General features: G+C 39.8%; 1 long non-coding RNA gene across 2 annotated transcripts; it reads left to right on the top strand.

Annotated features, from left to right (window-relative positions):
- The first annotated feature begins 766 nt into the window (after positions 1–766).
- On the top strand, positions 767–25,204 carry LOC124186343. Of its 2 annotated transcripts, XR_006871633.1 has the most exons (4): positions 767–874; positions 973–1,254; positions 18,500–18,505; positions 25,193–25,204. It is a non-coding gene; the product is annotated as an uncharacterized LOC124186343 (long non-coding RNA). The 2 variants fall into 2 exon arrangements; XR_006871632.1 differs by lacking the exons at positions 18,500–18,505; positions 25,193–25,204 and having other exon boundaries at positions 973–1,402.
- Positions 25,205–26,079: the final 875 nt, after the last annotated feature.

Raw genomic sequence — 26,079 nt, 5'->3', positions numbered from 1 at the left:
CAGTCTTATTTACGTATCTTGATCAAGTCGAGTTCGGACTGCACTTAAGCAAATGCTTGTTGCCTAAATATTACTCAATTGCTCTGATGCGTACGAAATTGATAATTACGAATTGTTTGGAAAATATTATATTCGAACAATATAAATTAACAGGAATGGATTGTGAAGGAATGTTTGGGAAAGTGCAGCTGGGACGGGATTATTTACTGTAAAAGGGTAGCAACGGAAACTTGCAATTGAAATAGAGGTTATGAGAGCATTCGCTTTGAAAAATTTGTGAAGTGAAGTGAATAGTGAAATTCTATTGACATGGTGAATATGCAAGATATGTTTAATTTCTACGATCAGATCGAAGAAATGAATAATATGATTGAGGTGGTTGCAATGGTCAACGTTGGGCCGAATGACGAAGACGAGGGTGAAGTACAGCGAGCTCTAAAGAGATACATCAGAGATGGTCAAAACCCGTTCGAGTTTTAATCCGTGCAGGAGTTCAAACGGCGATTCCGATTTTCAAAGGATGGTATTATGTACGGAATACTACCTAGAATTGAAGCTGCCTTAGTCAGTGCCAATAATCGTGGTCTACCAATTCCACCTGTCATGCAATTATTAATATGTCTACGATTTTACGCTACCGCTAGCTTTCAAGTAAGGATCATTGTGATTATAATTCCTGACATTCTACTGAAAATATAAAGTGATTTCATTGCTTCCTGTGATCATGGAATAAATGATTGCTAATACATTTTGTACTGTACAGAGACAATCATGAGAGACAACTTACTGGAACCCTGGTTGGAGATGCCGGCTATCCGTGCTTGCCATTTCTGCTGACTCCACTGGCAAATCCAATTACAGATGCTCAACAAAGGTAAGATAAAGATTACCGCATTACTTTAGATTTCGATAAGTAGTCATAAAATTGACAAAGTATACATGTGTGAATTAACCAAGTCGGTATCTTGATAGGTATAACAACGTACAAAGCAGAACAAGGCAAATTGTTGAAAGAACATTTGGAGTTTGGAAGCGACGTTTTCCTTGCCTATCCCGAGGTTTGGGAACCAAATTGTTGTGCTCTACCACAATTGTTGTAGCTTGTGCCGTACTACACAATTTATCACTAACATTGGATAATGCTGTTCCGGAAGATAATCGCATCGAAGAAGAAGAAGCGGATGAATTGCCACCTCAAGCACCGCATTGGCAGTCTGGAGAGGGTTTTGCAATACACGAAGCTCTAATCGAACGGTTATTCATTTAATCAAAATATATGTATATCAAGTTAATTTAATTGTAAAGACTAATTGATTTTAGAATGAATATACTCCAAATATTTAATAAAATTGAATTTAATTTGTACAAACAGTTAACATTAGAATACATATTTTACTCATAACTTATCATTGGTTCTCATTTTATTTTTAAACCCCTCACTTACTCATGAAAATACTGATATGTACGTAATTGTACTAAGCGTCAGTCTTATAGTTACGATAATACTTATGAAAATTTGTCTACGTAAAAATATTCTTCTTCTTCGTTTTAAAGCTATACCCCCACTACAAAAAATTGTACGCGATTTGTTCCCGTTTTTTAGTTCCTCTACGTGGCGCTAACGTTGTTGTGTTCATAAACTATAAAAATACTCAAGAGCTGCATGCCTATACGAATATCTTGCACAGGCTGAGAAATAAAATCCGAGCGTCTTATTGGGGGATACATCGGAAATATTCCGAACATAACCGAACGTCGAATAAGACCGTCTCAAGCTCAGTCTTCGCCAAGACGGTCTTGAATGAAATAAGCTAGCGCTTGAGACCAAATTCTTGACGAAGACCGTCTTGTTTTCCGACTATGAATACATAGCATCTTAAGACGGTCTTGAACGAATAAGACGATCTTCACCAAGACGGTCTTAAGCACGTGCTTGAGACTTGACTATGAATACGGGCCCTAGAATCATCCGTTACAACACAGGTTACACTTGTGTCGAGAAAATACCGTTAATTCGTCTTTTTCTATTCCATTGAGCATCGCAATACGATTTCTTGAATAAATGGTATCTCAAAAACTGGATACCTTAACTGAAATTGTAACGAATAAACGAAATATGATTAGTCATGATTTCGCGCTTAAAAAGTGTCTCATGAACAATGTGACCTGATAGTGAGTTAAACAAAAATGAATTCAGTTGGTTGAATGTGTTGATTCGAGAATCATGTCTAGGGTATTGGTAATAGCACCAGTAATTTTTCTTTAGGGTCAAAAATTATTTGGATTGAACTGAACATCCATCTGATTTTTTTTGTTTAATAAGTACAAAAGTTTTAGAAAAACTTTCGATATGAAAAATCATGCTGAATCGTCGAAGTACTGTCAATGATCTGATGAAAAAATCTCCAGTAATTGACTCGAATGCAATGGGCCATGTAACGGTTGATTTCAGGATTCGGCCGCGCATTACTTTCAGGTTAACACGGTTTAGACGAAAAAGAAGATTATTCTTGATTGTGCACAGAGTACATTCGGTTAGAACAGAGAATTTGACTTCAGACCTAAATCAGTAATAAATTTTAAGGAAATATATACGATAAAAGTATTTTCTTTGCCACGTATGCGTTGCGTTATACAAGGGTTGATTTCAAGACATTATATGCATCGCTTATTTTATTGTGGATACTTGAGTGTTTCACGTCCTAGTTGTCTGTATGTTACCATTGTTTTCCGCTAAATTACTATATGCATTTTTCTAGGACGTCAAACGCGTAAATAAAAAACTACCTGAATTTAGACGTTTGAGGTTATGTGAAACTCCGGAGCGACGTTTACATTTTGTTATGAAAATTCGCTTATTTGTAACTGGATACACGTTGCGTTGCATCCTCCACTGCTTTCTAATTTTCGTGATAAGGCAGTACACTGCATATTCCCTCATAATCTGATCTCGTAATGTCACCTTCGTGTTAATTATTATAACTGGTACTTTCCAGGACTGAAAATAATATGTATTGAAGTAAGACTAAGGACTGTATCATTTTTACAAGGTCTAACAAAGAGTTTAAAAAATAATTTCAATTTTTCACACTATACTTTGCAGGTGATGACAAGTTTTAGCAGCAGAAAATCAAAATGTGTTTTCCTGGAAGTACAGTTGAAACGTAGATTGTTGAGATTTTATTGTATTTTGTAACTATCAGATTTTTTGATAAATAACAGCTCGTTTTACATCAGATTGTCATTTCTTTTCGCTATCCTACAAAGTACCTCTTTCCCTGCTTCACGAATGCAGTTCTTCCAGATATGATTTCTGGTTATAAATTATGCGTTGAGATGAATACACAATCTATGGTTCATTTATGATTCTTTAACTGGGTTCTCTCCAGAGCCTGAAGTAATAGTAATTTTAAAAACACCGCTACGTTTTTTCCAGCAAACGCAGGTCTTGACAGTACATTTCGTATAAGAAATCATATCTTATCACTAAATTACCTTAAATAATATCACACGCATCCCAAGTAACTGAAGCAAGTGCATCGTGTCGCGCAACAATTGATTCGGGACTCCGACGCGCATTGCTTTCAAGTTAACACTGTTTCCAAGAAAAACAGTGTTAATCTTGATTGTGTACTAAATACATTCGATTCCGACGACAAATTCGATGCCTAAAATTTCACCACGGTACTAGATTTTTACGGAAAAATGTGAGATCATAGTATTCTGTTTATCCAAGGACGTATTTCGTCACACAAGGGTTGATTTCAGGAATACGTGTAATACTTCAGGGTTATCATGTGGAGAAATTTTTTTCTTACAGGAATACCTTTCTTTGATAATTTAAATTTTGCATTCAACTTTTAGATATTTTCTGAAATGCATACAATCGCAAACTTTTTATGTTTTATGATTTGACAATTTTCAATTCTTATATTTCTTCCAGATCTCATCCAAGTATTCAATTATACACCAAGAAATGCTCGCTTAAAAGAAAAGTATTTAAACTATTGCTGCAATTTTTTATTTTACACACGAGTATAAATATAGTAGCTTTTGTAAGCAAATGGGCCTAAAAATATTCAAACCGAGTAAGACTATGTAGCGCTATACAAGTACCGATAATACCGACATACGTAATGATATTCATAAATTTTATAAATTACAGAGTACATAATACGTATGAAAAGGACTTGGAAGTTTGATTTTTCAAAAAACGAAAGTAAGGAAAACTATACACAAAATATCGTTGACGGAACAAAATAGAATTTATACTTCTTAATAATGTTTCTTTCAGTTCAAAATTGTATAATGGCTTTGATGTGGTCATCGTAATTGAAGAGAACTTGTGATGTCTTGTTCATAACAATTGAGATACGAATAGATATCGACATACAATATTTCTGACAAATAACATCAAAGTTTTTTTTAAGCAGTATTCATAAAATCGATCACATAAAATAGTAATTGTGTTAATCTCACATGAGAGAAGATAGTTATTAAAGAAAATTATTTTGATCAAGTAATGCACCAAAATTTTTATGTAGATAGTACGTAGTGCAAACAGGAACTGTTTTATTATTACATCTAATATCACAGTACGTTGAATTCAAGTTTAATATTATAGAAATAATAACTAGGCTTCGGTTTACAACCTTTAGAAACGATCGAAATGTTTTTATCACGAAATTTCATCTCTCAAATCTATTAAGTGTGAGATACCATTAAATTGAATAGTGTACCATAGTATTGATATGAGCATCACGTTATAAAGGATGACTAGTGGAAAATCGTTGTTATTGGATAGTTATATAATAATTATTATATTATATAATAATTGCCAAAGAGAACTCTTTGTCCAAAACATATCTTATATAGTTGATTAAGTTTACGTTAAGAAGTTCTCATCAATCCGTGGATCGGATACAGTTTGTAAAGTAGATATTGCCACTAAATAATCAGTCGAAATAATGTACCGCATTTCAGAAGGAATTCTCCATTATCAGTACTTTTGAATGCTGTGTTTTGTTTGCTAATTTTAATTGAACTTTCATAAGTGACTAATATTCACTTGAAAAACGATTAGACTTGTAAAGTTAAGTCATTACGACGATGTGATCTGATGCGTGGTCTTCTTCACTTCCTTCGGTCACTTTGTCTATCATTGGCTGTTCTTCTTCATTTTTTTCGTATCCTATTATCGATCCAAGCCTTTACTGTTACAGCGTTGCGATTTTGTAAACAGTCGTATGTTTTAATTTCCTTCCGAATATGTGGTAACGGTGGTACAATGTGATTCTCTATAGCTTCACCAGATGAAGCAAGAACGGCCTGGATTTCATCTGAACTCTTCTCTGCGGCGCTTTGTGTTATCGAATGGCGATCCTGAAAATTCAAATCAATTTTGCTGAAACGATCATGGAATGACACCTGATGAGTATACAACAAGTAATACCTCGTATAAAAATAACACATAAAGCTTATCTAGGTTTCTACGAAAGGCAACAAGACTCACTTGAACCTTTTTAATTTATTATTTCTTACAGTTAATCGTTTTTGCTTATGATCCTGCATTATAAAAAATCAGAGCAATGACACGATGAAATGTATTTGAGATACGAGACAATAAGATTTTGGAGTTGATCAAGTTGGTCTGAAATGCGGTATACTTACTAGAGGGACAAATCGCTGGGTATCCGCCATTTTCAGTTTTTCTCGCCCTACACAAACTTTGATCTGTACTATCATCGAGTTCATCCAAATTATTGATTTATTCGATGTTATCCGAATCATCTGAATTTGCTTCTGTCATGTCTGAATAAAAAATAAAAATGGAAATAATATAGCGATCAAAGAAAATAATTAATTGAGCAATATAATCGCAGTTTTTACATTTAAAATAATAATTTTTATTTATTTTTTATATATTGTGACGTGGTATTTCGTATCCCGTCACTTTATTTAATTATCGCATTCCCCTAGGTACAAATATCGCTAAAAGCAACAAAAGCACGTCTGAGGCCAATACTCCAAAAATGAACGACTAATTATCTTTAAGTTGATTTCTCTTTACTAAGCTAACTGTATGCTATTTTCTAATTCTGTAATGCTCTTCGAGAACCATCTGCGAGACCTTCACGTCAAGATACCAGGACACTTCCTGACAGGGGTCACGTACCAGCTCAACATCAACACCACCGACTACAGACGAACGAATACCGCTGAAACCACTCCCGATGGATGCCTTTCTAGTTGTCGAAAAGGGTCGTGCGTGATGCACAACAGCACCTCCAACTATTTGAGACTTATCGGCCAGGAGCCGAACCACGAACGAATGCTTCTACCGCTCGGATGCATCGTCAGGCGGCGTACAGGGCTGTGCGTCAAAAACACAATGAAGCCTCCCGTCGACGATACTTATCAGCCTGGAGCTGAACCGACCCTAACATCTACTAAGTCGTTGACTATCCAATAGAAGACGGTTTTCTCTTAACGAACCGTCTTATCGAAGGACTGCGGCGTGGAATAGGCTAATGATATGCTGACCACGTGGATCTGGTGGATCTAGTGTGGGGATCCGGGTTGAGGGCCATCACCACCAGATCGTTCCGGCATGAGGGCTTCCATGAGCGAGGGCCGGGATGCAGCGCCGACGAAATAGCTACAACGGGGAGTACCAGTAAAGCAAGGAGTGAGTTACAGTCGGTCGCAAGTCCAGGAGACCGGTGACGTAACATTGCCGCACACCTCAATATCGCAATACCTGAGCAGTACGACCCCACCCCCTTCTCACCAACGATACCGCATAGCTGCAGGAAAACATCTCTAACCACCTTCCGACGTCCTGATACCTCGATACCTGTCGTCGAGGGAAAAGAACATCAAGCGGCGAGGGATTATCGCCGCCTATCCGTGGACCAGGCCACGAGACGAGCTGGTCCAATTAAGATACCGCAAATTTTGGGAAGAATCACGTGACACCAGCTCGATGAAAATCAGGATCATCGCTCATCTCATTACTCTACGTTCAGTTCCTGAATTGAAAAGACGTGCTATTGTCATACCTAGTATCATTACCGCTATCACTGTGATTAGTTTCTCGTTATCGTATCGTATTCTCTATACCAGTTCTATCTTCTTTCACGTAAGTGAGGTTCCTTTTCTATTTTGTGAAGCCACGAGATTACTTGCAATATATCGTACCTTTACCTTTATCTCTTTCTCTCTTTACCTTGCAGTTGGTCTGCTTGAGCCAATTGGGCTCGTATCTTTTCTCTTTACCTTGCAGTTGGTCTGCTTGAGCCACCTGGGCTCGTACCTTATTATCTCTTATCTTGTCCCTTTCTCTGTCTTATTGCAAGTAACTTCGCGACTGGTTGATTATTACTTACGCATTGTAGTGACTATCGCTTTATCTTATTATCTTTCTCTTTTAGAATATTTGAATGTCTAATATCGCTGTCTAGCAGCGCGTTCCGTTAAAGGATCAATTTTTATCTTAGCTACTGAGCATTACTATTTTGTTATATTTTCTCTGATTAGTTTCTATCTGTCTCTTTACCTATTATCGTTGATTATCGCATCTTAGTGAGAGTACCGCGGAAGCGACCTTATATCGCTGCGCGGTCCCGTTCGTCGTTCATTTGACATTGGAGTATTGTGCCATATCGCATAACATCTTTTTAACTGTTTTCTTCGCTAATATCGCTGATCGTAGTTGTCCGTAGTCTATTGGGTTTGCCGTACGTTGCATATTAATTACCTTGAATATTGTTTGCCTTATCTTGAATTACCTTTTATCGTACCGATTATTATCTTTCTTTCTCTCGCACTTACCGCAAACCAGAGACTACGTATTATCTTTTAGTACCTATATCTTATGATAATTTTCTATTTGACCTGTCGCTCGAATTTACCTTGTAGTGCATAATTCCCTGTCTGCCTATTTCTGATCATTCTGGTAATGTGATAACTATTTCAATTGTTGTATTTCGCATGTGTTATAATCGCTTCTCTGATTTTATGATTTATTTGCTTACCGCTTAATTTAAGTACAGTATATCTTTTTCTGTTCTGCCTATCTATCGTAAAACCGTGTTAATCATTACCTTTTAGTATCGCGAGCTTGCGCATATTTCCCGCTTATTCGGAAAACGTTCCGTTAATTGTTAACTCTCTCGCTTAACCTTTCTCTGGCTGTAACTATTGTTAATTATCGCATATATCGTACTTGTATCGCAAACTCTTCAGCTACTTGCTTGTCAGTAAACTTATCGCTTCTTGTTTAATATATTTGATATTATTCCTGCTTCACCTGTTTCTTATTTTATCTATTGGATTCGACTCCGCCCCTCTACCATTATCTTGTCTCTCTGAGCGAACTGTGCAAAACCGTCGTAGAACCTGACCTTACCTTTATCTATTACCTTTACCTTTACCTTTGTCTTTTTCTCTAATTATCTATTTTTGACGCATGTGCGTCTGGCGCCCAGCAATCGTATCTCTCTCCCTTAGTATCTCTCTCTATCTAATTATTTAGGTTAGCGACTGCGCCGTAGGGTAACCAATTATCGTTATATCGTTTATACCCTCAAAAATATTGGTTACAATATATACCATGGTCATTTTCATCTTCTCCGCAAAAGTTGTCGATTTGGTCGTGACCAGACTGTGCTTGTGCATGTTCCAACATTTTTGATATATCGATGAGCTCACGACTCTGTATTGGTTGTCGATATATAGTTTTGTGGATCTTTGCATGATGACCCATGTGTTCACATAAATTTTCCAGTGTGTTTTTTGATATGTTCATAGTGGCATATTCAGTAGCCATGTGTTTACCTAACTTTGTCCCTCTTAAAGCTTCAGTATCTTCTGCTCCACATTTGCTGGCAAACTCTCTTATGAGTTTACATGCATCCAGGTGCTTGTGAGCGTTCTTGTCCAAGCTTATTCCGAATACAAACGGATTTTTATCGTTTATGTCAACATTTGATCGTTTCTCTAATTGTATTGAAATCTTGCAGTAATTCTATATCCAAAATGAGTGGTACCGTTCTATCAAGCTTTCCACGAATGAAAAATCGAACATATCATTCGGCATATTCCTTGTCTGAAGCACATAATGATTTGAATAAATCCTTATTTGTATCTTCATTCAAGCGAACGTAATTCTTAAAATCTTTAATTGTAATTCTTTCTATTTCGCCAGCCCGACGACGGTTGAAAACTTGAGTTATGATGAGTGTTGCTTCTGCTAACAACATCCATGCTTCTCTGGTTACTTTCACTTTCAAAAGCTCTCTAGAAATTTCTCTTTGTCTTTTTAAATACGCTTGTAACAGAGCGATATCATTTTTTTTAGTAAAATAACCTTTTTGTGCCTCTTTTGTTTGGACTGTGTCTCTATAACAGTTTTATTGACACTGCAACCGTAATCTTCTTCAAGTAAATTTAAAAAGTCTATAGTCAGCTGTTTCTTTTCTGCATCATGTCGTTTGATGTAGTCACTTTGTAGAATAGCTCCAATTTTCTTCAAGCATGTTCCAAGTGCTGCAGCTGGAGCTGGAGTTTCATAAGTACCGTCTTCATCACGGAATTTGGCCACTTTGTTTACTGCTTTCAGAGCGGTATCATAAAATCTAGGATCGTACAAAGATTGCAAATCTGTGATTTCTGGATCCAAATCTTTTAACGCAATCACAAACCGAGCAAGTAACCTAAAATGACTTCTTATCATTTTATCTTGATGTGGATGCTGGTATTTAGGAGATAATTTGCTGTCAAATAATACAATTAGTCAATCATGTCTAGCAATATGACCTTCAGTGTCATCTCTCAGTACGGGTAAAATTTTATGGCTCATCTTGAAGGATGCTTCAGGGTGATTACGTTTAACAAGTCTTCTCCCCTCTATTAATATCGTTCGAGTATTGCCGCTCTTTGGATTTATACAGCATTGATAATGATGACAAATATTGCTTTTAGCACAAAAACCTTTACATTTCGAGCATGGTAGAAAGTCCTTACCAACCTTTTTCATTTTGGCATGAGGTCTTCGACAGACAATTAACTTTCCGTTATTTATCGTGATATCTTTGTTATGTGCTAAAGTGCCTTTGTTTCGAAGCATAGTGATGATTTTCTGTCGCTCAGGGTTTTTTGCATGTAAGTAACGGAATTTTTTCACTTCAGTTTCGTCACTGTGTACTCGTAGAAAATGTCGCGCAAATTTAGTTTGATTTTTTCCACAGTAAATGCAATAATACAATTTTCCAGCTCCTTTAAGACCATTTGATGGATCTACGACGAGATTGGCATCGTCGCATCCAATACTTGCACGATTTGCAGATGAATTCAAGGAAGAATTTTGTGACATATTATTTTCTTTAGTTGCATTTCTATTGTGGGAAGAGTTTGGTATTTCATTCTCATTCAGTTCAGGTTTCTCCAGCTGTTCATCAGAGTCTGATATTTCGTCAGTGTCATATTCATAGTCACTCATTGGGACATGTTCCGATCTATCAGCTTCATCTTCGTCTTCATGATCATTTTCGCTTGTTTCATTTGGTGTAAAATGAGTAAGAAAAAGTTATAAAGTAATATTTCAAAAAATACCTACACATGTATTGAATCAAACTGAACAATCAGAATAGTATTTTTTTGATACAAACGAAAACGACCCTATAATTTGTGGATACGTCCACACTGGCAGCAAACTTCAGCCCAACACAAAATGTTATCCGTTGACTGAATTCTAAGCTAAGGATATTCATATTTGAAATAGCATAACATGTATGTTGATAATATTGTATTTATTGCCCTGCTTTCAGTATCACAAAAATTGTTTGATCAAAGCAGACATAGGTTTCTCCTAGGCATTGACCACTGATGGTCAATCAATTCATCATATAACAGGGCTAACAATTTCCTAATCATGACTAGAAAAGCTTTATTATTCAAGACAGTAGGTTCTTTTTCTTTTCACAAAGTTGGTAAACCAAATAAAATAAACTTCTACTACACTTTTTTTATTTTAAACTGCAAGACTTCTGTCATATAATGGCTAGAATATAGTATCACTTGACAAATAAGATATCACACAAGTCTTACTAATGGAATTTCAGTCCCAAATTTATGTATAAAATCTAGACTCTAAACTTTCTTTACAATTTTTGAAGCACTCAGTATAATAACCACGGGCATAGTTTTGTCTACAATGAAATGAAACGGAAAAAAACTCTGGTACACAATCACCACAGCAGAATACAAAACAAATTCTGTTTATTATTCTGTATTTAGGAGATGAGGTCAAAAATAAAAATAAATTGCTTGTTAAAACGATATTGAATTTGAAATTATATTGAACAATCTCGCCTCGCAGTGGGCAGATTTGCGATCTGGCTTGTAATAAGCGCTTCACCTACCTGTCTCGCTGTCATTGTAAGGTCTGCACTCGATGGAATAATACTCCTCAAATTCTGTCTGAAAAGATCGGATGTGCTCAAACATTGATTAAAATATTATTTCTTGTGTTTGAACTCTCGGCCAACACAACAAAAATTGATTGAAGTTGAATGACTCGAATTGTTTTCCTTGAGAGATAAATCTCTAGCAATACACAGTGCGACCGTCATGCAGCAGTTTTTCCATCCTCACCTTCTTTTTCCTATGCGTTGTCATTTGTTTCAATTTGTCTACGATCCATAATATTCAACTCATTGTTGTTTTTTACATCCTGAATGTGGATGGTAGGTAGTGCTGTCTCTTGGTCGTGCGGTAACTCTTCGCTTGCTAGTAAGATAACATTACTCATGTCCGAATAATTCAAATTTTTGCTAGAATAACTAGAAGTGTTCGAAGTCTGACTAAGTTTGGCTAGTACTCCACAAGCATCTCCATTTTCTGAAATCAAATAAAAATATGAATACATCGACTCTATAGCATCTATCGTTGTTTCATTGAGGCACTGCTCTGTATCTTATACAGCACTGAAATTAATCGGATCTATATATATTGAGTTTGAGAAATGTAAGTCATTACCGTTTGGCAATTGCTGATATCTTACTAAATCAGAATCACTAAGTCACATCAAATCATCGAATTTCCGTACATGTATCGAGTTATTTGACGGGAATAGATGTATGCCATCCTCTAATTCCTGTCCTGAATATGTTTCAATTGCTAGATCGCCCAAAATATCTGGTATCTGCACTGCTGTGTTGGGCGAATCTTTCCAAATTGCCGTGTCCGGCTCATCACTGGGCAAATTTTTCTTCATGGCTGCGTCAGGCTCATAGTTAGACAAATCTTTCTGAACTGCTACGTCGGGCTCACCATCAGGCAAATCATTCTGAACTGCGGTATGTCGCTTATCGTTGGGCAAAGTTTACTTCATGGCTGCGTCGGGCTCACAGTTAGACAAATCTTTTTCAATTGATATGTCAGGTAATTTTTCAATGAATAATTCTTTCGTCTCAGTTTGATCGTGTGTTCTAGTAACTCGTTTTTTTTTCTACAAATCGCATTGCAAACAACAGATGTTCTGTTTTTCTCAGACTCCTAAATAATGGTTTCTCCGATTTCTCTGGATTTTTAGATTTATTCTGTTTCTTTTGAAGGGAAGAGAATTGATCCACTTTGTCAAGAGGTTCTGGATTTTCTAATACATCAGTTAGCGTTAACAGATATTACTTGTTGTCTGTAACAAAGAAAAGCAAATTCAGGCCAATACTAATATGTATAAAAAAAAAAATACTTGCGATGGCCATTACGGATGAATTTTCAAGACTAACACTTCTCTCTAAGAAAATCACTGTTCAACTATCCTTTTAGGCAGTTTCACTAGGATCTTTTTTCACATAGATACCTAATCACCTTTTTATAGAAATTTAATCAAAAAAAAATCGTCCACGTGGTGGAGGGTTTAATCATGTCGCAATTTCCTAATTTTTACTTGTCCATAGATTCATTACAGGCACGTGCTGTGTCGAATTATCACTAATATGCAGTAAATATTTTTCGGTTGTACTTTCCGTCTGAAGAAATGAACTCTACCGCATATCTTGTGGAACGATATTTCACGGTGCACGACGAGCCAATTCTATGAATGTGCTTCGTAGGGCAGACATCGTGGGAGCCATCGGAATATTCGATCAAACTGAACATTTTTATTTTAATTCCAATTTACAAAACCGTTCCAAGTTAGATCACATGCAACTACCTGCTATACAAACGCCACGCTTCTACCGCCAATTTGAATCGCTATCCTCTCCGAATCGCGGTCAACTTCAACCCAGCAGCCGGTCGCCCCTCGGCTACCGTGTGACGTCGGAACGGTACCTGGTGGAAATTTCCGGATGTTAGACACCGGAATCGTTCACACAGCTATAGTTAGACTCACATCAGTAGTTTGGGTCACCAATTACCGATTAAGTATTGAAATACACCGGACAACGGGCATCCTGTCGCTCTAATCGAACGAACAGAGGAAGGAGTAATTATTGGATAAAAGATTTAATTAATTGGCTTACCTTTCGAGAATAATCTGGATATGATGACTTGCAGCGTAGATTGGTGAGAGGATTTAACGGAATAATTGATTCTAATATATTTGGATACTTTGATTAACTTGGATTTATTTTATAAGTTCAATATTTCAAGTCACAAAAACGGAGTTACTTAGTGTAAGATCTTAAATTAATATGGCAAAATGGAGCTGAAAGCTCGCTGGACTTTTGGGCAGAGTAACATACGAAAAGTTTAAATGCAAAAGGCAAAAGGATTTTACCGCGAGACTGTACCGGAACAAGATGACGAATCTGGTGGTAGAAACCAAGCGGACGATCTGATGATCGGTCGCCGTTTTCATAGGGGTCGATCGTTGCGCAGAACGATCCCCTTCTTTAGATTTTGTCAGCTTTTGCGCACCTCCCCCTTTTTCTAGGAATTATAATTAGGGCACGACATCTTCGCCGCATGCACGCCTGTGATCTTAGGTCTTTAGCTAATACTATATTGCAAGCTTTTACATATGGTATAACGCTGCGCTGGTGCGGTGGTGTTGGTGCGGGGTCGTTGTTCTGTAATTTTCCATTCTGCGTGGGCTTTCTTGTTGGGGCGCAAGCCCCCCTTGGCCCCTCGGCTACTATGCTTTTTCCCCCCCTGTGGCATGATTTCAGCAGCTATTTCCTAATATGGTTATCGCAGTGCGTATGCGCTAGTGGTGACCCATGTTTCGTAGTGTATGTTAGTGCCGTGTGCATTTTCGGGGTCACGATGCGCTGAATTCTAGTTCTGTTTACTTTTTAAATATTCCTCCTATCCTGTTCGTTACAAAGTCTATATATTAAGATTGTCATATTGGTTACTTGTCGTTTGTTAGTTTTATAGCGTGTAACTATATAAAATTGCGTATGTATTATAATTGATTACTATCGTTATTCACCTGGAGTACAATAGCGATTGTTTATGAGACATAGTTGCTATTTGCTTAACATTATTAGAATCGCGCTGCTGCGAATATTCTTAGGTGTTTGTGTTATAATTATCTTAACATATTTAGGGTATTCAACAATTTGATAATTCATAGTTTTAGGGCAGATTTACATGTGTGCTTTCGTATATAATTCTCTTCTGTGATTATTAATTCTTATATTGATATAAATCGGCTTGGAAGCTTCTAGAACGTTTTTCTTATGTTTGTTGGTTGCCTGTTATTGGGCGTTGCCACGTATGTATCTTTGAGTTTATTGCGAGTTGATTTATCTTCAATCGTTTCGTCGGTAAGTTTCCTAATGTGTTCTCTAGATGAAGCTCTGTATGGCTCCACATTGGAGATCTGCATTGCCTTCAAAACGTTGTGCGTGTTGCCTACAATACGGCGTTAAGGAGGAAGGTATAGTTCATGCTGGATAATTAGTATTCACGGTTTTGAAGGTTTTGCAGTCTCTGGTTTTATGGATTATTGCAGCAGTGCTATCTTTACATTATGTTGGTTATACATTTATCTATGGTTTTACAGTTTTCTATACTCCAGGCTATATTGTATAGCGTAAGTTGCTTATAGTATAGCTCTCAGCTCCGAATGCACAAATGGCATTGTCGAGTGTTATATAATAATTGGATACAATCGTGTTAGTTAATTATGGTGTTAATATAATAGTGATATAATAACGTATAATAATATTATAGCTCTTTGTATTGCGAAGATCTCGTAACATGGTTTTTAAGCTTTGGTTAGTGAATGTCGTAGTTATTTCCATTTAGGGATATTCCAAATAGTTAGACAGTTGTTTTAATTCCTTATGGTTACAAGATTCTCGTACTTCGAGTTTGGTTAGTTGATAAAAGTAACATGCAGTAATAATAGTCGATAAAACATACGGACGTTCCGGTCGGATGTTACACCTCCCCCCTTATGCAAGAATGGCCAGCCTCTGCTCGATCATTCTTCCTGATGGTCGTTGGGTGCTGTAGGTTTTTTAATCAATACGGTATTTTGATTGTCCTTGGGGTCCATGGTTGATGTTGAGACGTTTTTTGCAATTGGTAATTGGGTTGATGAGTGTGCTACGTTGTTTGGTTGCATGTTTAAATTGGGATATATGGGTATCGGCATTCCTCGGGGTGTTTTGTATCCTCCGTTTCCTTTTGTTGTTGGTTCCGTCTGGTTAACGTTTCTCGTGTTGTTTCCCATTGGTTCATAATATTGCGTGACCGTAGGTTTTGGCGCTGGTACTTCTTGCTTGAAGGATCCAGGTATCGCGTTTCGTGTTTCGATTTTCGTTGTTCTTGGTTCCAGGATATATCTAAAGGTTTTGGTTCCGGCGGCGGTTTAGTTTGATTGTTAGATGGTCCTTTGGATTCCGTATCATTTTCTTGTTTTTGTCTAGCTAAATGGAAGAGCAGGTTGGTCAGGGAATTCCATATGGCTCCAAGCATGTGAAAGCTGCACCCGTAGGCATTTTTCAGAGCATATCCATGGATTATTGTGTCGAGGATGAATTTGGTTATTTGGATGGTTACCCAAATTCCGATTCCTCCTGCGGTGAGGGTGCCTAAGCTTACGAACCAACCCCACATCTTTGTCCGTGTGTTCTTGGCTATTTTTTGCATTGCTTCTTCGGTTAGGAATTGCATGATAGATAATTGTTGATTTGCTATGGTTTGTCCCGACATTCCTCTTGCCATGTCGTTTAGTATTCCAGATCCCTCTGCTGGGAACATGATATGATCTCTCAGTCGTTCCAGATTTTCCGGGGAGTAGATTCCGCTGGTTGCTAGGTTATTGGGGTTAATGTGTTTCCATGTTAGTGTGGTCAAAGGTTCTATTGTGCTTGGTTTCACTGATTCGGTCAATTCTGGTAGTAGTTTATATCATTTCTTATCGAGGTTGAACATTACTGGGATGAAAGGGTTACATTCTATCTGTACTGTGGTTTTTAACAACATGCGGCTCTTCGGTGATACAAACATGCTGGCGTTTCCTCTGAATACCGGTAATTCTTGGTAACAGTTCTCCGTCTTTTTAACTTTTACGTCGATTGGTATGCATTTGATTATATGGGTTACTTCTCCTGCTATTGTTGCCATGTAGCCTGGTCCTTTCATTAATTGGTGTGCGAAGTCGTCGGGCGTTAGGGCTGTGGTTGTCAATAAGTTCCGTAAAAGTTGTTGTTCCAATTTGCATTTCTGCGAGAGTACGTCTCGGTATAATGCTGACATCTGCATTCTCATATGTCTTTCCACGTATACGAATTTTGAGTTTAAATAGGTGAAAATGTCCAAGTTGCTGGTTGCTATGGGTTTTTTGTGAGTGAACGCGTTTTTAGTCGGTTCTTCGATGATGAGTAGTTTCGGATGTTCAGCTCGAATCAACTCGTATCCGCATAATTGTTGACGTCTCTTCTTTGAAAAGGCGAAGGTTATGTCTTGAGTGGTAACTGTATACACTTCGTCATAGGTTTCATCGCTGTTTTTTATTTCTATGGCTCTGCCTTCGTATAAGACGTCGTATCGGTATAGTTGACAGGAATCCTTTGGCAAGGTTTCCCAAAACCCGTTTCCTCCTTCGGTGAGGGTGTCGAAATATGCGAATGCATTCCGCAGTAAAAGATCGATCGATATATCTCTACTTTACATTGCGTGATTCGTGCCTCTGAGTAGTCGGTGAGTTGTAGGAGCTGCATTTTGATGGTGCTAGTTACAGGTTGTAGTTTCGGCAGGTCGCATGTTCCTTGGGTTTAGACGGGGTGTTGGTTTTATTCAGGATCGTTGCAAATTTTTTCGATCGTGTTAACGATGTGTCTCAGTAAATTCAGGGCCATTTTCTTATATGACTCGGGCACCTCCCGTTTCGGTGTTTCCTGTTTCGGTGCTTCCCGTTTCGGTGCCCCTTGTTGTCGTTGACAGCTTGGCATTGTTATTTGTGGGAGCCGATTAGGTTCGTTGGTCCATTTGTCGCAGTTTACCGGCTCGCGGAAGGATTGTTTCATCCAGTGAAGTAATGCTGTGACGTTGCGGAGTGGACAGTTGAATTTAAAATCCATAAAAGAATGTTGGATGCAGGGTACTCCGCTTTCTTTAATCGCCGCTAAGGGCGGGCAACCGTGGTCGTCCAGGTTTACTATGTCGTTGAAGTATGGTCTTAAGGTTTCGACCTTATCTGAGCCCTTTACGTAGATTCTTGTGTTCTTGTACATTGCCTCTAATGCCTTAGTTACGTCACTGGCAACGGCGGTGCCATCGTGCCAATCTAGCCCGTGGTGTTGATCTGTTAATTGCTGGTCGAGCGTTTGGATTTCTGGCGGAAGAATAGATTCTTCTGTTTCCATACGGACTATCGAGTGGTGTATTGGTCCTTCGCAGCAACTCATTACTGCGATTTCCTTTATCACGAAGACATGATTTTCCCCGTGAAATCCTTGAAGGTCTATGTACATTTTGGAGCTGCGATCACCATAGTTTTGCATCAGTTCGATTGTTGTTTATTCCGCATTGCGATAGTTCCTTTGCACACAGGTTAAGGCGTTGTTCTTATGTGGGATCATTTCTTTTAAGGGATTTGTTCGGTGTATATTCTCGTCGTACATTAGCTGTCACTCCCGCATAAGGGTTGGGTGTTTCTTTATTCCTATCTTATTGTTAGATGTATGCTATATATCATATGTGCTTAACTAAAGGTTTCTATGCGCGGCATGATTAGTTGTGATAATGGAATTAGTTGATAATGTACCCGACAGTGGGTCTCGTCATGGTTTTAGTTTATTAGTTCATCGTTATCGTTGTTAGGAATTTCGATTGCCAGATTGTCGATCATAAAGTGTTGCTTGACCTTGTAATTTTGATTATCAAAAAATATTGAAAATATTTCGCCATCTACGTCTTTGATTATTATTATGCTATTCGGGTAATTCGCGTAATCGAGAAGATTGACGGTGGTGTACATATCGCGAATGATGTAGTCGGTATATGCGCTATATTTATAAATTCTTGGTGGCAGATCGTCGTTCCATAACAACTGACGGGTCATACTCTTTACCCAATCTGGTATGATTCTATTGCATATTACGACAATAATATTACCAGCTCGATTTATTTCTAAAATTCGCATATCTGGCTGAAATCTATCAGTGAATATTATGACCAATTTTTCCTGGTTTGCCAAGAGATTCATCTGCAAAATTGAAATGTTGATGTAGTAGTTGAAATCGTAATGTTGATGAGGATTATTAATTGCGAGCGGTTGGCTTTTAGCGGGAATTGTGTGGTTGGGTATGTCTTCTTGGAGTAGGGAAAACGTGAGTTTTAAAACTTTCCTTTTGATCGCTGAGCGTAGGGGAATTGCGTAGGCTTGGAGTACGGGGTTATGCGCGGGCGTGTCTACGCGTTCTGATTCACCCTTACTTCCTTTTTTGGTGTACCAACCCTCAATCTGGGGTTGGTGTGGTGTGTGTGTGTGAATGTGTGGCGCATTTGGGCCTCAGTCTATATTTTTATCAAGATTTTGGGGTACTCTCGAGGGCCTATATAGACCCCAGCTGATTGTTGATTCAGTTGACCCCAGTTGATTCTTGAGAAATTTTTTTCGGTCTCGAATAGTTTGTGGGGAGAAAGTGTTAGAAGCGGAGCAGAGGAAAAGAAAAGGATAAAAAAAAATAATGGATATCAGTTGGTTTTGTTGGTCATGTTTTACATTGTTTGCGTGATTGGGATTTTAATATAGTTTTGTTGTTTTAGTTCGACCACGATTATTTCGGACCGACTTGATGCGAGACGTGGTCATGGCGGTGGAGCGCTGAGACTTGCCTTTCACCGGTTTATGGGAGGACCGCCGAAAGGTTTTATGGGAAGCTTTCTGCAGGTCGACGCTCTGCACGAGCGTTGACGGGTGGCGTCCATCTGGCGGAGGGGTATATTGCCGGACTTGCGTGGTGACGATGCTGGGGCCCTATGTGAGGCTGGAGCGCCACGCGTTATTCGCGCTACCCCTGGACGTTTTGATGATCTGCGATGCTTCCGCCCGTCCGGTGGTGACCCTTACAGGCATCAAATGTTCCCAATGTGTCGCCGGATTTGGGGTATACGTGGCGTCAGAGGTGGAGGCACTCTATGCCGACGGGCGCTTGATACCAGGCACCGTTGTACGACTAGGTATGTCTATTTCATTTATTTATTACTGAAACCCTTGTTATCATAAGCCTAATGGCCCGTCTATTTAGATGTGATTAATTATGGTTGATGTTGGTAACCGGGTAGCTAATTTCACCGTTCGTTCGCTATTATTGAATTATGGGTGCGTGACGAGTCGGTATAGGGCTTTTAAGGTTCCCATTCCAGATTTCCATAGGGTGGTGGTTTAAAACCAATATTTGTTTGTTTATTTCAGAGCCCGACGAATAAGATTATTGGGTAGATTTTAAGTTTTAGATTGTATATATATATGATGATGAGGAGGATGAGGATATGGATGAGGGGAATTTCATGGATGCAAATGATAAAACACTGAAGTTTGGTGAAATTTCTGCTACAAGTACGCCAGTGAAGAAAACAACGGATTCCACGGCGCAATATTTGAAAATGTTCAGCACAAACAAAAAGAGGGATTTGGATACCACATACGGTGTTCGAAAGTTGACAAACGGTATGATGATTGGTGATACGCTGATCAATTTCACTGATAATCTGGTCAATGTGGGGGATAAAAGTTATGAGAGAACACCTGGATTACTCGAATTACCGTTTCAAAAATCACCTGATGCATCGATTGTAAATGATGCGGATAAGAATAATTATATGGAAATTGTAACGATGACAAATGCGCATCGAAAACGTTAGCAGGCCGATGGGAGCATTCGAGATAATTTAAATAGCGCAAAGTATAGAAATTTCATTGCACAACACGTCGGCTCGCCGAAAAAATCAGGTAAAGGCTTACTCGACTATAAGATTGCGCGAAAGGAGGGGCAAGTTTATGACTCGTTAATCAGTGTGGGGCATGTGATAGGAAAAGTCGGTCAACTAAAAGCATGTAGCGAGCAGTGTTTGGCGCGAGAATGTGCACATACAGTTTTTTCTGCTACAAGTTGGTAGTATATCTCGTTTCCGTTTCTGAGGCTGGTGCGAACAGATTCAGTCTATCAAGGGATGTATACGTAATCATTGTAACAGAAGAAAGTTCATGAGAAGAGTTGTGGGTGTATACAGCATGGACCCATGTTATACTCGTGATGTTTGGGCCTTGCGTCGGACAGTAGGCTGGTCCCCGCTTTTCCGACGTACAGCCTTAGGGGTATGTTGTTTGTTATGCCTTAGTGGCCGTTGAAGGAATACGAAGGGAGGGCATCACCGGGTGTACCATTTCAATGTCGCAAGATGAGTCTACAATCTCCATAGGTCCAGTATGCATTAGGTCTATAACTCGTTTCCTATTCTGAGGGTGGTACAAACAGTTGCAGTTTATCAATGGCGGTATACATAGACGTCGCATGAGAAGAATATTAACATTATTCTTAAGTACACTTATTTCTAACCGTCACCAACCGCCGAATCAGCTCCACGATTTGAGGTGAGAATGGCGAGTGAATCCATCGGATAGTTTTCTATTTTATCTCTAAATTTCATATGTCTCGACGAATACCCGTTCGCCCGATAATCGAAGTAGGCTTTAGGGTATGCAAGTTTTTCAACAGGATAAATGACGTCAGCTGTACAACTTTGTTTAATCATGAGAAAACCATGATTATCGCTGTCAATAGATTTGTTTTATCAGACGTAGCAGGCAGCCTCCGCGTTGGGTCCGGGTGGATTTGGTTTATCTTTCAGCCCGGTTGCGGGTGTCTCACCGCGAACTGCCGCGGAAGGTCAACGCGAATCTTGTGCGTGTGTGCCCTGTTTTCCGTCGGGAGTTTTTGTTCCGCATATCACATGCGGGATTGCTTCGGCATTTGCGACAGCTTCCGGCGGTCTGCGGGGCACGGGCCCTGGCGCACCTCCACAGTATCGGTGCGTTGCGGGGTTACAAGTGCCTTAGTGCAGCCGCGAGTGTGATTCGCCAGCGGGGTGACACCCGCTTCGCCGTTGTTCGGACGCTGATGGCTGAGTACAACGAGAGAACCGGTAAGTTGGTATTTGTGTTGTGCGCAGTGTACGTTTGTGTGGAGTTTGAATTACCGGATCTCCAGAGTCGGGTAAAAAGATAAAAGAAAATATATAATATGGAAAAATTTAAATCAAGTTTTCCAACCGTTAGAATTCCGCGCGATGCTGGGGGGCTCCGCGGAGAATGAGGCGGCTCTTTACGATGTCGTCGTCGACGTCGCCGATGAGGCGATTGCGTCGCAAGGAGTAGCGCTGGGAAGGCCCGCCAAGGAGCCGGTTTCTACCGCTCGAGACGGTAAGTCCAGATGATTGTCCGTACGCTGTGCCGTAGCAGGGAGTTGTCGCGTATAAATACGTTGTGCGCGAGTGGTATATCAAAATTTCCTTCTGTTAGAATTCATGATGGTCGATACCAGCGAGATCGAGGCAGCTCTTCTCGAGGGCTGTGTTGCCTGCGAGGAGTTGGCGCTTGCGGAACAGACAAGAGTGGTTGAGGCGATGGTGGACGATAGGACCGCCGAGGAGCCGATTCCTGTCGGAGCTCGTGACGGTAAGTCCAGATGATTCGTCGGTTCGATATGCCGTATACCATGGAGTATCCGTGCGTGAATACGTTGTGCGTGAGCGGTGTTCCAAGAGTTCTAGAAATCTTCTTTCACGCGTGTACTGAAGGTTATTGTGTCCGTTGCAGAAATCGATTCATCACAGGCGTCGACCTTAGTGTTGTCACGTCCAGGTTCGTCAGGAGTGTTGGAAATTCAAGGTACATAGGAAAAGTTTGAAAACAAAAATGCAGACCGGGTTTTCTGATATGAACTCACGAGCAATTTCTTCTCTGGTGGGGCGGGTAATTAGATCCGGTCGTTGCTCATGAGCCGGCGATAGCAAAAGAAGAAGAAGAAGGTGACAATTATTCTATATCCCCAATGGATGAGGCGATAATATTCTCGTGGCCGCAGACGCCCGAGAGTGGAATATTCACTCAGATGAGCTATACACGGCCGGCAATGGACGAGGATATTTTTTAGGGGAACTAATCACGCGGGTACTCTAGGGTGTGCGTTTCTAGTAAAACCGCGAAATTCAACTATACTTGCGGATTGACGACGCTTTACCATGGAGTTTAGTCTTATTTTTGTTTTATATCTACAACAGGGGGCCTTATGCAAACTGTTGGACCGTTTCGCGTGAACGAGGGCGCCAGTACCTCGGGCATACAGATCGGCGGGGGTAGGGCCCGGAAGGCTCCGAGTTACGATTCTGACGTGACATTAGAGTCAGGGGATGACAATGACGATGCCGATGACGATGACGAGACACAGACAGCTTCCGACGTGACGTTTGAATTCGACGACGATGCCGACGACGACGAGACAGAGGGTGCATACTCTGGAAACATGGGCAGAGAATCGGAGCTGGAGAGTGAAGCTGCGAGCGAGATGGAGTCAAGTCAGGCATCCGATGACGGGGCTGATTCACTGGGTAACCGTTTCACGGTTATCGGTGAATCAACGAAATTCATTCGTAAATTCGCGGTCACAGAGCGTGAGTTGCGAATGAAGATCACGGCCCCTGAATCGGGTGGTAATCTAGTGGAGTAGCTGGAGGACGCGTTCAGAGATCTGCATGCGTATGCCGTAGCAACGTGTCGGAGTAGCGCCTACATAGATTTCACGTTTAGCGCGGAGAGTTTTAATCATGGTCCTGCGTGGTTATCGTTCCGGCCGGTGAGGGACTCGCGGTACAGTGACCTCTGGAAGTTAGTTTTCAGCGTAGCCCAGAGCGCATCAGAGTTTGGCGTCGACAGCGTCTTCACCGTGACGGTACACAGTGTTGGAGTACCGGAGGGTCGCGGAAAGCCGAAGCCGATCACGCACGCGGGGGTACTTAAAAAATCCGTCGTGCAGATTATCAACAGTGACGGGTTGTGTTTACCTCGTGCCTTTGTTGTAGCCAAGGCTCACGCCGAGAGAGGCCCGAACCGCAGTGGCGCTCTGTACGAGCAATACGAGATGGTGAGATTCGCTAGGTCCAGTTTCCAGCGTGCAGAAGCGCGTAATCTTGTTGCGAACGCCGGTGTCGAGATTCCGCCAACGGGGTGCACAGTGCATGAAATCGCACAGTTCCAGAACTATCTGGCACGCGAGGGATTCCTCATCACGGTGTACGAGTTGGGGAGGCTAGGTATCGGCGAAGCGGCATTTTACGACGGTACTGCCGTGGTGAGAGCAAACGGAACAGGCGATGTCAGGCACCGATTGAATCTGCTGTATTATCCCGAAGAACAGCATTATTGCCCAATTGTAAATTTAACCGCAGCGGCAGCAGGGGCCTTTTTCTGTCAACCCTGCAATAGCAAATTTAACAACGGGTACGAACACCGATGTTCCGTAAAGTGCCCACAGTGCCTCGCATCACCACCGTGCAACAGCGAGTCTCGCGAAATCGAGTGTCCCGATTGCAGACGCGTGTTCCGCGGTAACGGTTGTCTGGAGCAGAATTGGGCAGCAGAAATTACTTTCGTCATTTCATTACCCGTAAATTACAATTACTGTGAATAACTGTAATATTTAGTAACTAATTACAATTGCAGGAAATAATTATAAATTTTGATTTACCAATTACAGTTAGTATAAACAATTGTAATTTTATGATTATCAACTACAATTACACGAAATCATTGTAATTTTTTTGTTGTCAATTAAAATTACTTGAAAAAATTGTAATTTTTTTGCTACTAATTACAATTACTTGGAACAATTGTAATTTTTCTGTTATCCATTACAATTAATGGAAATGATTATGTTTTTTTTTCAAATTTCAATTGTTTTTCATAATTTATTTAAACAAATTACCTTTGGAAACGTAATGTCGAATTCTCAACATAATTTCAAATTCCGAAAACATCGGGAACTTCATGGAGTTTACATATTCACATTGACTGGTCAGGCAAATTATTTGAACAAATTAATTTTTCAAAGTAATGTGAAATCCTTGATCAGCTACCCAAAAAACTTTGGTAACCATAGCCCATTCACATATTGACTGTAAAAGACTCGTTCCGATCACACCATTTGAATACTCCAAAAACGGAGTAAATTTCTTTGTCTCTTTGTTATTATTTCACAGGAATAACGTTAGAGAAAAAAATTCAATTGGACCACATCGTGTGGTTTACAATTACTCAATGGTTGTTTACAATTACGATGGCAATCGTTGATTGGGGTGAGAATGAAGAGGCTGAGGAAGAGATAATTATAGGCTTTTCCGAAGCAACACGCTAGTTCTCGTTGGAGGAGCTTCGGGAACTCGTTGAAGACGCGCGAGCTGCTCGAGTGAGGCCAAACAGCCAACATTATATGTATAAATTACGGGGATATATGTATAGAAATAATTATAGAAAAATGGGCGAATGAAACTATTGTAATAATTATTCTATGAGTTCGGATATTTTTGTAATCTGAGGTTGTTCGTTTCTATAAGATTGATTGATTTATTTTGTATATAAGTAAATATTCTGAAGATTTGTATATTTCCGATTGTAGTATAAATTTCTGTGTTGTCGGTTTTGTCGTGGGTGGAGTCACTGTTTGAGGTGTAGGAAAAGGTTAATCTTTTGTTATTGGTCAGTTTCCGTCTGGGGGGTTGGTCGGATCTAGTCTATGAGCTTATATAAGGGTCGGTCTTGAGGAGTTTATCGTAGTTTTGGATTTGAGTTTCGTCGAGAGAAATTTGCTTATTCAAAAAAAAAAATTGAAACGTCGCAGGTGTTGATCGCGGTGAATGATCTGAAGGCGAGTTTTGGGTATTTTAGTTTTTTGTTATTGTCGAGTTTTTCGATCTTGATTATTTGCTTGTTTTAGATCAATCTTAGATTTCGTGATTTGAACATGAATTTGTGTTTGTGTTGTAGGTATAGTCTACGAATAATGTTTTGATGTACTGTGTGGTTTTAAGTTCGGTTTATCTTGACTGTTTCAGCTCAAGGTTTCTGGATTCATTGAAATTGAGGAGATGAAGAGGCGCCGGCTGCGGAGGGCCGCGTTGCGGGTCGAGTTGGCGTATATAGAGAGATTGGCGGAATCGTCGTGGGAGGGGGACGGTTTTATAGACTACTTTGGGATTAGGTGGATGACGGAGGGCCGCGTTGCGGGCCGAGTTGGCATACATTGAGAGTTTGGCGGAACCGTCGTGGGAGGGCGACGGTTTTATAGACTACTTTGGGATTAGGTGGATGACGGAGGGCGGGTGGGGCCAAGATAGTCCCCACGACGATTGGTTCCACCCGGCGTGGCGTTCACCCAGGGGGCTGTGGTCCGTCTATACCCAAGATTAAAAAAAAAAAAAATAATGAAATCTCCCAAAAAAACAAACAAATTTTCAAAAATAAAGAGTCTTCTAACTTTATCATACCTGATTCGTGTTTTGTGTTGGAACTTATTTTCCTTCCTGATAGTCTATAAGTTAGTTCGTAGGTTATTT

The sequence above is a fragment of the Neodiprion fabricii genome, chromosome 7, assembly GCF_021155785.1.
Source record: "Neodiprion fabricii isolate iyNeoFabr1 chromosome 7, iyNeoFabr1.1, whole genome shotgun sequence".
In the NCBI taxonomy this organism is placed as follows: Eukaryota; Metazoa; Arthropoda; class Insecta; order Hymenoptera; family Diprionidae; genus Neodiprion; species Neodiprion fabricii.
This window is presented reverse-complemented; position numbering and strand designations above follow the sequence as displayed.